At 44.7% G+C, this 12,596-nt stretch overlaps 1 protein-coding gene across 4 annotated transcripts in view; it reads right to left on the bottom strand.

Moving 5' to 3' along the window:
* LOC108151074 (BAI1-associated protein 3) overlaps positions 1–12,442 on the bottom strand; it is a 54,193-nt gene extending 41,751 nt beyond the window's left edge. For 2 of the 4 annotated variants that reach the window (XM_017279455.2, XM_033387098.1), the window contains exons 1-2: positions 4,871–5,067; positions 3,728–4,107 (exon numbers count right to left, since the gene is read on the bottom strand). The gene's annotated coding sequence lies outside the window, so the exon portion shown is untranslated. Of the gene's footprint in view, positions 1–3,727; positions 4,108–4,870; positions 5,068–12,213 lie in introns of those variants that run through there. The other 2 variants (XM_017279454.2, XM_033387096.1) reach the window with 2 other exon arrangements.
* Between the last annotated feature and the right edge of the window lie 154 nt (positions 12,443–12,596).

Here is a 12,596-nt window from a genome sequence, read left to right as displayed (position 1 = left end):
CACTGCTTTCTTTGCATTTCAAATGTCTGGGAGAGTCCTTAAAGTGCTCCCCCTGCTGCTACCCCTTTTGCCGCCTCCCTTTTCGTTTTTCTTTCTTATATTTTTTTTTTGTTTTCTTGCGCACAATTACGCAACAACAACAATACGCAATACAATAAAAAAAAAAGGTAACGAAAGCTTTGCCGTAATCAGAAAAACGTAAAAATTTCCTACAAGCAGGTAACGAAAATATTTGAAATTGCTTTTTGCTTTTGCCCAACCGTCGGAAGGGGCTCCCCCTATGCCTAGCCCTGTGGCCCCCGAAACCATTCCCATTCCCATTCCCATTCCCATGCCCAATCCGATCCGATCCGACATTTTTCCGTTTTGCTTTTGGCATTCCGTCTGCCTAATGGCATACACTTTAGGTTTCGTTTTCGTCTGGTTTTATTTATTCTCCCCGCTGTCTTACGCTGCTCTCTCTCTCTCTCTCTCTCTCTCGACTCTTAACGACATTGTGGACACATCTTTGGCCGACATTTCTTGCTGTGTTTTGTTTTGCTGGAATGCGGGAAACTTCAGCGCCTTGATAAGGCTAATTGCCCATTTCTGATGTAGTACAGTCGCACCCTTCATAATTCCTCAAAGGATGTGGCCCTCCTCAAGGGTATTTCTAGTTCGATGCTCCGAGCTCCGATTCAGGAATTCTCTTTATTCCGCCTTTTGGCTGTCGCACATATCGAATTCTGATTTGACGGCGACACAACACAAATATTTGGGCACACAGCAGGCGGCGACAGAGGTCAGCGCAGCGTGGCACAAATGGTGGGGGGTGGGGTGTGGGGGTTTGGGGGGTGGTATATTGTACATGAATGAAAGATACTTATTGTCGCATATTAGAGCAATATGAATCGAATACGTAAGCCCATTGGCATGGCAACCTTGACAAGGAGTCTGCTGGTACAACAATACGTATACGTTATACGTATACGTATCGTGTCGCGTTCTCCCAAGGCGTGTGCGCTTCATTACAACAAAGCCAGATGAGCGTGGGCATTATGCATGCCATTCATACAACATGAATGCATAATCCATGGAAATTGATTCCATTTGGCATCATTTATGAGGTACTCGCTGAGAGGTATAGAAAATCGAAAAGACAATCGACAATTGAACACGATTGGATTTTGCCCTGCTTGCTCGTAAAACAAAAATCTTTAAAAATCTTTAATAATCTAAAATACCATAACTTTTGTTAAATTGTTTTCCGCAAATACAAATTAGTCTTTCCATTTATACAAAAATATTTATGCAACAAATTTGTGACCACCGCAAAACCAAATTTGTTATTGTTCCCGATGTAAAAGTCATGTTTTTCCCCTTTCCATCTCCGACCCACGACAGACAGACCACAGAAACCACAATAAAATTCTTGAAACAAACAAAAAAAAAAACATCATGGCATATGTCAAAAACAACTGGGGGTGGTGGGTGGGGGTAGGGGGAAAGCATTAGTTCCTCGACCAAACTATAAACTAAAAATAATGAAAACAATAATTATAAGCCGGAAAAAGTTATGCTTTTGGCCCTGTCAACAGCAATAAACATTTTTCTTCCAATTATTTTTCTATTACTGTTTCAAATTTGAGCTGACAGACGGGACAGACGGGACAGGGCAGGACGAACTGGTTTGTCCTGCAACCTTTATGCAAAATAGCAGCAGCAAGAGGCAGGAGGCAAAAGGCAGAAGGCAGAAGGCAAAGGGCAAGCGAAGCAGTTCCTAATGAAATGTCCACGAATGTCTTTGATGTTGTCCCCGAATTCAATGGGGCGGCGATGGACACTGTTTTGGGAGAGTGCTTCCCGTCCAGGGGGCGGAGGGCGTTGCCAGGACGAGCAATAAAGCAACACAAGTGGCAAACGGAGAAACGGAAGCAAAATGGAAATTATGATAAGAAGTTGCCGGAGCATTTGAGAACTGGACAGTCATTAAAATGGAACTGGCACACAGCAAATTATGTAGTCAACAAATATACAGCTTTAACAAAGAAAACGGAAAGGCATTCAGCCACCGAAGAGCGTAACCCCCTTTCTACAGTGCAGGGCGGAAAGGGGGGGGGGAGAATGTGGGGCAGGTGGCTGGGTGGCTGGGTTGTTGGGTTGTTGGTTGTTCGGTTCTGGCACCAAAATATGTCTCGATGTTAAGTGCTTCATTTAATTAACAAAGTTGACATGAAAGCCCGTGGCCCCGAGCCCCGAGCCCCATTGTGTGTCCCGCGCATTCACCGTTTCGGTGTTTTCTTAAGGTATACCCTACGTATACCCTAACCAATAAGCAGGGGCTGTTCTTGTTCTATTTGGCTGACAATTTGCTTGTATACCATTTCGTGCTATATTTTTCTAAGAGTATCCCTACGGTATGGGGTTCTCCTTCAGTTATTCCGCTTTTCTTTTGGAATTCAAATTGTTTGTTTTGTCTATGTAATGGAGGAGCCATGGCACAGCAGATGGCGTGGGACAAAGTGGGGCACTCGTCGTCCCGCCAGGTGTGCCAGGAATTACTTTGGTTAATTTGATTTCAAAATTTGCATTCCCACGATAGAAGTGCAATGCGAATGTATGTATGTATGGTACATACGTATGGGGTGTGGGTATCAGTTCTCTGCGGTTTTTGGGGGGGAGGGGGATACAGATTTTGCATAAATTTAATTAGAGAACAACAGTGGAACAGAGCCAAATTGAAGTTGAGCTTTAATTAACTCTGGATGGCCCCATGCCCCCATCACTGTGCCCCTGCCAGTGGCAGTGTCGCTGGCGGCCCTGCCTGTTGCTGCCACCGGAGCTATTGTTGTTTACGCTATACCAGTATGATATATAACTTTATGTACGACTGATTGTACATGCCTATACATATTTGTTATTATATTTCCCCGAGAGCCCCCTACAACCATAAAATCCGCAAAAACAGCAGCTGCGTGTTTCACAGATACAGATACAACAAATTGCATGTACATATGTATGCTTGTATGTACCGATATGTGTACCATTTAATACATATTATATGGGGATAATATAATAGTTTGCCTTGATAAGACTGCGGTCATTAAAATCGCCCAGGGCCACATCAGGCGGCCAGCTCTCCCTCTCTGTCGCTATATATTTGTTTGCCGTGATTAAAGAAAATACGCCTCAGAGATTTCGACTTCTGTTGGGGATTTATCCTCGCAAATGCTAAAAAAATATTGATTCACGAATATTTCATGACTCTATAATCGTAATAAAACATACGAGTACGAGTACGAGTACGAGTACGAGTATGAATACGAGTATGAATACGAGTATGAATACGAGTTCGAGTTCGAGTAGGAGTTCGAGTACGGGTACAGAATATTGTTATATTCTTTTCAATGGAAACGTGTTCTAGTATCCATCGCAGCTGAAGGGCACTCGAGTGTTAATAATAATCACAATAAATTATTCATTGCAGGAGAGCCACACGCCTCTAGAGCACTCACTTTAAATAAATAACAATGACTGGCATTCCATAATTAAAGAGCAATAAATACTTTGATTCGCGTTAATTGTACAAGTACGGGTACGTGTCCGTGTACGTGTACGAGTGTGGCGGATAACAGGGATGATACAGTTGAATGCCGTTGGCAGATTGTCGATAATTTATCGAGATTACATCCGAGGACGAGACGGAGGACCGTACCGAACCGGATATGTTCAAGGACTCACCACTCACCTGTCTCTGCAGTTGGTTAAGTGATTCTCCTGCACCCCTGCTTTGGATGATTTCCCCTTTAACTTTTATGGCCGCATAAATTGGCACACGGCTTGGTCCTGTGCTGGTCCGGTTCCAAAGTTCTCTTCAGGTCCTCGGGTCTTCAGGTCCAAAAACTAAAAATTCGAATGCAAATTCGTGAATTCCTCGTGAAGTTTTCTCTTCGCTTTTGTGATTTTCTTTTGTTGTTGCTTCTGCTGCCTTTATGTGTGGATTCGTTTTTTTTCGTTTTTTTGTTTTTTTTTTATTTTTTTTTCCGTACTTGTTGTATTTATTTTAGCATAATTTTGGGTTGTGCACTTTTCCGTTTTCCGTTCTCTGAAACGGCGGTGGTTTTTCAACTTGAAAAAAAAAAAAAACACAAAAAACATTCAGAGCATATTTAATGGGGCATGACCAAGGCTGAGATCGTAAAAGAAATGGTTATGTTCTCTGTGTGTTGTGCAGAGTGCACTGTGCTGTACTGTCCTGTGTACTGTGTGCTGTGTGCTTCGTGCTCTCTGTTCCGTGTCCTGTGGCAGTATTCTATGTGTAATGAATGGTCCTCTATGTGCAACAGTTGGGGGAATGGGGATTGGGGAATGGGAATAGCAGAATGGTAGAATAGTAGAATGGTAGAAGTGGATGTGGGGGGATCGTCTGGCAAATGGATTTTTATTTTATCGCCTGGCAATAAAAAGCGAAACTGCAGACCGCGCAACAGTTTGCAATTATGTGCAAATGCAGCGTGACATGAACGACCAGATCCTGCTGGTTTCCTTGGTCCCCTCTTCTATCTCTCCCTCTCTCTCTCCCCCCCTCTCTCTCTCTCTCTCTTGACTCTGCATGCAATTTGCTTTTAATTGTTCTGCCACTGCCACTGCTACTTCTACTGCTCGTGCTCTACCTCTAACTCTACCTCTTTCAATTCTTAATTCAATTCAATTTGGTTTAGTTTTGTCGTATTTTAGTTGACTTTAGTTGGGTTATACGTTTCATTTCATTTCATTTTGGCTCTTGGTTGGCCCTTCGCGTCGCGCACTCACTTCGACACCTCCCTCGATGGGAGGTCCTGACGACTGACTGTCCGACAAATTGTCACTTTACAACTTCTTTGAGCGTTACCTTCTTCTCCTCTGGGCTGTGGCTCTGTGGAACTGTGTTCTCCTGGCTCTTTGGCTTTGGCTTTGGCTCCGTCCTGCTCTTGGATGGATAAGGGCTACTACCTTCGGCGACGCCTGCCAACAGCGAACTGAGCTGCTCCAATTTCGGGCTTCACCTTATAAACGGGTCTGTGGCTGTGCCTGTGCCTGTGCATCGCACTGTTGCTGCTTCTGCTGCTTCTGCTGCTCCTGCTGGTGCTCGTGCTCCAGTGCTATCCTTAAAAGCGAGTCCTCACTGGCTGCCGCGCTTCCAGCTAGGCGTTTTTCTCTGATAAGAGCCTGCCCTGGTGTGCGTGTGTGAGAGCGCACACAGAGAGAGAGAGAGAGAGGAAAGCTTCGAGAGAGGCCAGCGCACAGTGGGTGAAACGGCCAATCTAGCTTTTACAAACTCAATTTTCGAAACTTCAAAAACTTTATTTTTTGTAATCTATTCGATTAAACACATTTTATCTTTTTAATATATTTATAGAGCTGTATATTCTCAAAGTAATCACAAGTTCATAAATTATTTGGCTACAGTTAAAGGTAAAGGCATGTTTATCATGTGTTTTCCCCGAAATAACATCGTAGAACATATCCACAAATATTTCTTGTATTTCTTTAAGACTTGTCTAGGCTAAAGCTAGTATCAGTTGGTAATTGGGTTCGATCTGATCATGATTGCTTTTTCTTGCAGTTTTTTTCTATACATTTTATTTAGTTTCAATGTTTGAAACTTTAAGAAATTTAAGGTATGCTTTAGAGTCTGGATCCGACCAGAATATGATTCTGAATAATATTTTATATATTATTATTATTTTTATATTATTTTAAAAATACAAAAAATTATTTAATTTTTTAATTGCCAACAAAATTTAATCATTTACATAATAAACATAGGAAAAACAGGAAGAAGTTCTCTTGTTACTTTCGACGGTATTTTTTTATGGATATAGATTGGCCGTGTCACCCACTGTGCAGCAGCGATGTTCTCTTGAACAAAGCTCTGGCGGAGCTAAACCGTTATTTCAAACTGAAATTGTATTGGGGTTATCTCCAAGAAGGAATTCGCTTGAAAATATCAATCAAAAATTTTAAATAATGTTTCCTTTAGATTGAAAAAGATAGTAGGTTTGCTTTTAAATGAATATTACATATAATCTATTTGAATCGATTATATACTTATTAGGGAAAATTATATATTATTCCGCATCGAATAATTTCAAACCAAAATTTTAAGCAAATTTAAGCCAAAAATTTCATAAATAATAATGAATAATTTCCTTTCTGCATAAATTATATTTTTGGAACAACATCGAAATATTATCCCCCTCCCACGAGCTCTCTCCGCTGGCGCTCCCTCTACCGCTCCATTACTACGGCTTTGCATCAGCTGCGGTGGGGGTTGGTCTTGAATGAACTCCCTCCTGTTGCATATGTTGCCAGGACAAAGGGCAGGCGGGGGGGCCATCTGTGGCCTAGAAACATGAAACATAGAACCAAATGCGATGCGATACGTTGCGTTGCGATGCTCTCTCTTCGTCTGGCCATGAAGTTCAAGATGAAGGTTAGACGGCAGGCAGTGAGCGGCAGAAACTCGAAAAGCTTTCGGCCAAAGCTTTTGCTCTCCCCAGCATACGCTCTTCGTGCCTCTTTGACTTCCTTCCTCTCGCTCTCTCTCTCTCTCTCTCTCTCTCTAGTGCGTAGTTAACATGTTGCTGCTTGCTTCGATTTGTTTTGTTTTTCAGTTTTCCACCGTGGCGCCCCGAAAAATTATGATGAGCTCCATCAAGCGATGGTGCTTAGCGCGCGCGGGCTTCCTTCCTGCTGTACTTTTCCACCCACGCATCCATCTGCTCCAACCCATCCACCATCCTGCTGCTAAGCGATTACTCCCCCACCCCTCCCTCCAGCCCTGTCCTGGCCGAATCTGTGTGGGGAACAGAACGGAACCCCGCCTCCCGCCTGGTGACCCAATTCCATGCCTCCACGTACACGGCGCTCAGCAATGGCAGGCAGCTGGAGGAGCCACGGCACGGCACGGCACGGCAGAGCACAGCATGCCAGGGATTGAAGGCATTTTGTGTGCCCACAGATTTACAGTCATACCTTGCGCTTGATTGGCTGCGACTGGGTTGATCATTCTGTGTGTGCGTCTCCGACCGTATCAAATATCCGTATTCGCATGGAGCCGTAGGTGCTAGTAGGGGAACATTTTTGCATCATGCATTGTTGGCTGTCACCACGGGCGGAGATTGATTGTTGACTGCACTGCCATTGCCACTGCCACTGCCACTGCCACTGCCACTGCACTCTCATCTGGCAAAAGTACAAACAAAAGGGCAGGTGCTGGGGCAGGGGCAGGGGCTGGGGCAGGGGCAGGTGCTGGGGCAGGGGCCGGAGCTGGGGCTCTTTTTTCTGCCTGCCACCCGATGCTGCCACTGGCAACAGCATCCAAAAATTAAGCTGCTTAAATAAGCGACAATCTCAAGCAGGTGAACAAGCAGAACCGGGGAGGGCCCTGGCATGTGGTACAGAGGGTGTGTGCCAAGTACCGAGAGTACTTCCGTAACTAACTATTTCTCGTTTCTCTCTCCCTCTTTTTGGACTGTGAAAATGATAAAAGTTTTGTGCGTCTCGTGCGTCTCTCTGCTGCCAGCTATCTTTTCTTAATTCGAGTTTGAGGCCAGAAAGTTGTGCCGCTGTCAATGATGTGAACTTCTGAACTTTGATTGGTTGCCCCACACACACATTCGAAGAGGTGTGTCTGTGTGAGACCTAAATTTCCGATTTATGCTGAATTTTCAGGCAGATAAACTTGCAATTGGATTATAGATTTCCAGCAGAAATAGATTTTCGAAAGGTACTCGCACTACATATTTTAGAGCAAAAGCAAACTTTCAATTCCATGTTAGACCAAAAACAAATTTCTTGTGCTAATTTAATTAGTAATCAAGCAGAACCGAGTCCGCTCTTACAGGGACTTTCAGCAACAAAAGTAGTGTAATTCGTTTTACAAATTTAGATGCAAGCTTAAATTCATGGAAATCCTTTGGCACAGAACTACAGAATGCGCGTAGAATTAAAAATCGGAATAGCCAAGCAAATGCCATAAATACCCGAGCAGATCCCGGCTGAGAGCCTCATCCGAATGCCTTTCCCAGCTTCATTATGCTGCAGGCAGACGACCCTTGGCCCGGGAGCTGCACTCTAAGCCCCTCCACTCTGAACTAAGCCTCGGACTGAAAGAAGCAGAATGATGTTGCATGCAAATGAAATGGCACAACAAAATGCCAAAGCGCAGCAGTGGCAGCAGCAGCAGTAGAAGTAGCGCCTCAAAATGTCAGTTATTTATAGCCGCCGCCCAAGTCGGGGCCAAGTCCACAGATACAAATCACTTTCACTAATTATGCCTTCAGTTGCGGCGCAAAATCTAATCGCCCACCGATGTCCGGCCCAGCAAAACTTGTCCAAAGTGTAGAGGAGCTTAAAAGCCAAATGACGATGGCCCAGGCACACGCAGTACGAAAGGAAAAAAACAAAAAAAAAATGCCACTGAGGCGAAAGTCAAAGTGGAGATGGAAAGCGGTGTGGTGTGGTGTGGCAGCCCCAGCTGTGGTCACGACCGCAGAGTAAACAAAGTTCGGGGACTGGACTTGTTTTTCCACGGAATGGGGGCTGCCAGGGACAGAGCTGAAGCTCCAGCAATAATTAAGGGACTATCCATGGACATTCCTTTGACCGCTGATCCATCGTGTTGTTCTACCACTCTCACGTGGCCATCTCTATTTGGTTTTTGGCCAAAAGAGAACGTGAAAAAATAGAGTAACACAAGTGTAGCATATATTTGGGGGGCGACAATTTTGGCCTGGGTCGAGATAAAGCGACCCGATAGCCAGCCAACCCCAGCCCCAGCCCCAGCCCCAGCCCCAGCCATGTCTGGGGCACCCCACCTGGCGCTCCCCGATCGAACTTCCATTGCTGTTGCTTTTGTTGTTTCGTTCTTGAAGGGTGTGCCACACCTGAGGTCACGAAAACGTTGCTGTCTCGGTGTGTGGCTTAGTTTAATTAAAGTTTTTCTTGAAAATTCGTCGTTTTCATTATTGCTTTATTTGTGGGACACCTCTCTCTCTCTCTCTCTCTCTATCCCTATCTCTAGCGTTCGTCCTGTCTTCTGCTGGCGAATTGAGTAACTTATTTCTTGCCACCAAACCAGTTGCAGCCAAATTGTGCACACGTGGCACACAGATCCAACTAATTGCTCATGCAGCAGCGCTTGCAATTTAACTTTTCGTATCAGTTTCAGTTTCATTTGCATTTCCATATTTATTTCTCATTACCAAAAGTTAAATTTCTCGCTTCTCCTCCGCTGTGTGTGTGTGTGTGTGTGTGTGTGCGGTTTCTTTTTCTCTGTCTGCAAAGTTTTGTCACCTAAATCATTTAGAACGAATGGCGAGTACATTGCTGGGGTGTTGTGTGCCTCTTAAACAGGCTGCCAGACAACATTAAATAAAGTGCAAGGTAAGCAGCGGCACAAGGCGCGAACTTGATGAGCTTCCACGCTGTTCATTAAACAACAGAAATAAAAAGAGAAGCAGCCATAAAGCTCTGGTTGCAGCTGCGGGGCTGTAAAATATTAATTTCTTGACGTTTTGCCACCTGGAAGGTTCTAGCGAAAATTAAGCCAGACAAAAACCCCCTCCCCCCCCTCCACCGTTCTTTAAAGCAAACCGATAGACCCATGGGGGTTATCTTAAAGTAGGCTGCATCAAGGTCGGGTAAACCTCAGCGTTTCCAGCAGGCAAGACCCCTCCATCTCATTCCCCTGTTCGAGCGCCATTGCCTGTCTGGCTTTGGCATATTTTGGCGTAGTTTTCGCGCATTTGCCAATTTGCAGTAACGTTGTCTGCCGCCAGCCAGCGGGAGCTGTTGTACCCGGTTTGCGTGTCCCGTCTATTACCCACTCCATGGGCCAATGATGATCGATGCGTGGACGCGGACATCCAGAAATTATGACCATAGATAGCAACACGCACGCATAGGCGCGTTGGCGGATGGCGATGGCGATGTCGATGTCCTTGTCCTTACACTGAGAGCTGTGTGTGTGTGTGTGTGTCTGGGGCTTGTGTATACCGCTTGCATGGAAATTGGTAATATTCATTCAATTTATTGGCTAATTGCATTTACAGTAACTAATGAAAACGCTCAAATGCCAAATAAAATGGCAAATTTATCAAATTCTCTCACGCGTCTCGAGCCGAAATGAGTAATGTCGAATCAACGTCCCACTGTTGCCAGAATGTCTGAAATGCTAATTTATAAAACGCTCGTTCGCTGATTCGACAGTGATAAAGAGTTGGCCGCCGCAGGCGCAGGCCCAGGCACAGGCCCAATCCCAATCTGAGGAATTAGGTGTGAAAATGTAATTTACGCTGAGATAAATGGAAAACTCGTTAGCCTGATTTTTGTTGGGGGGGGGAGGGTCTCGTACGAGTGGGACTATGCTGTTGTTTCCTTTGCAGCGACCTCGAGTGTCTTCTGTCAAATGAATATCCTGGCAGGTTCTTGCGGTCAGGGCTTTGTTGTTGGGGCGGCTGTCGCCCAATCTGCAGGTGACAGGTGAAGGAAGAATGCAGCCACGCTCTTGAGTGGCGGCAACTTTCCAATTAGAGGGCTATAAAAAGTTTCCCCTTGCTGGCTGTTAAATAATTCAATTGTTTACCCAAACGATGGCCCATCAAAAGGATGTTTTTCACTTCGTTTCTAGAGCTTTTCGCGTATATCTATTTTTCTTAACTTGCAGCTGGCTTAATTAGTGCAACTTTCTGCTTTTGGCTAATAGTTGTTTTGCCCTGCCAGCACTTTTCTGTGGTCTCGGCTAATTGGAAAAATATGGCCCTGACTGGGGATCTCTGCGAAGGTGAAGGATATCCTGTACATTATGTTTTTTGTTTGCCTTTTTCTAAAGAACACAACACACACACACACATGAGGGCTGTTTCTCTCGCATAATCAGGAATAGGGTGTAGGGGGCACGTGGCACAAAGGCAAACACGGAAACAACTTGTTGCAACTACGAGCAGCAGCAACAGCAGAAGCAACAACAAGGAGAAGCACAAAGTGTGTACATGTGTCGACACCAAAGGAAAGGTCCTGTAAGAGCAGCCGGAAGAGGGCTGTGGCTGGCTGGCTGGCTGGCAAGTGCGAAAGAACCTTTGGCTCATATTATAAATAATTTATATTGTTTGCCCAACAGGTGAGGCTCAGTCCCTGGCTCTGGGATGTTTGCCAAAGCTGAGGCTGTTGTTGGGGAAAAGAGTTGGAATTTGAGAATGAAATTAGATTTTATCAGCCCTGCAGCCCGGCCATCCTCATCAGCCCCAGGATCTTGTTAGCCAATCAGTTGGTGAGCAAAATTCAACATGATTGCACACACACACACACACACACAAACCAAACACACCCACACACGACACAGACATTTTTGTGTTGCACACAAACAAAGCACCCAACCCGATTAAATGGACCCGCAGGAGTGTCCATTACAAGGACAATCGAGAACAACAATCACTTTTACATACAATACAATATGTACTGTGTACATGTTGTAAACTGTACAAAGCGCAATTGTTACATGCACAGACATGTCGAAACGAAACGAAACAAACAAACAAATAGCGAATGGGGAATGGGGATACGGAGAAGAGGGAATAGGGAATGATGTGGGGCACAGGGAGAACAGAAGAGAGCATAACAGAAATGAAGAGAACCGCTCGCTGGGATAATTGAAATTCTGTCGCGCACAGCCGTTTCCGCTAAGCACAGGCAATCAGACATGGGCACGGGGACCACCACCCACTCACCAAATCAAACTCAAGGACATCGCGAGTACCCACTCCTGAAACAATGTAATAGAGTGGCGGACGCAACATCTGAGGCTGTGAAGGGCCTAAATGCGGGGAAGCCTTTCATTTGGTAACTTTGTAAACGGACTTCCATTCCCAGTTCCCATTTGCGCTATTGCCGGGCGACTGCGTGTGCGGGGGCGGAGGCGGAGGCAGGGGCGGGAGCGTCTATGGCTATGTTCTTTGTGCGGTGATAACGTTCTCCATTGTTTCGGCAAAGTGTCATAATTGTTTTTGTTTCTGCTTTCCATTTATTTAAAGTGGTATTTCGTGAGGTCATTGCTTTTAAAGGCAGTGTATAGGCATGCCTCTCTAATTTGAAGGGCCAATAACTTTTTCTACATTCTACTACATTCGCAAATAAATACAAGCCAATTGGTTGCCATTTGTTTTGTAAAAGTTCAAAGAAAACACAGCTCACCTGATATCGCCAACAGGCTGGCAAAATGGCATCCATCACCAGCATTCATCCCCTCCTCCAACAATTTGGTCCTACCAGCACATATTATATCTCCCATTTTGTCTTTAAATGCCCACTAGGCGTGTGCAAGACTGGTGATCAGGAAAATGAATCCAGAACCCAACCCATCGCAAAATTGATTATTATTTTTAATTTAAAACACACGGAAAACACACACGTTTGCGATCGCTCGATTCATCGGTTTGATCTATCGATACTCGATGTGCTCGATAAAAGAGCCACTGGTTCCACCCGTTGTTCAAGTCTAGGCCTGTTTATGATTTAGTAGATTTAGTTGTTAACAGAAATTCAAAACTATTAGTGATTATCGTCAAGAACGTAAA

Source organism: Drosophila miranda, chromosome XR (assembly GCF_003369915.1).
Source record: "Drosophila miranda strain MSH22 chromosome XR, D.miranda_PacBio2.1, whole genome shotgun sequence".
Classification (NCBI taxonomy): domain Eukaryota; kingdom Metazoa; phylum Arthropoda; class Insecta; order Diptera; family Drosophilidae; genus Drosophila; species Drosophila miranda.
Note: the sequence above shows the minus strand (reverse complement) of the source record. Positions and strands in the feature narration are given on the sequence as shown.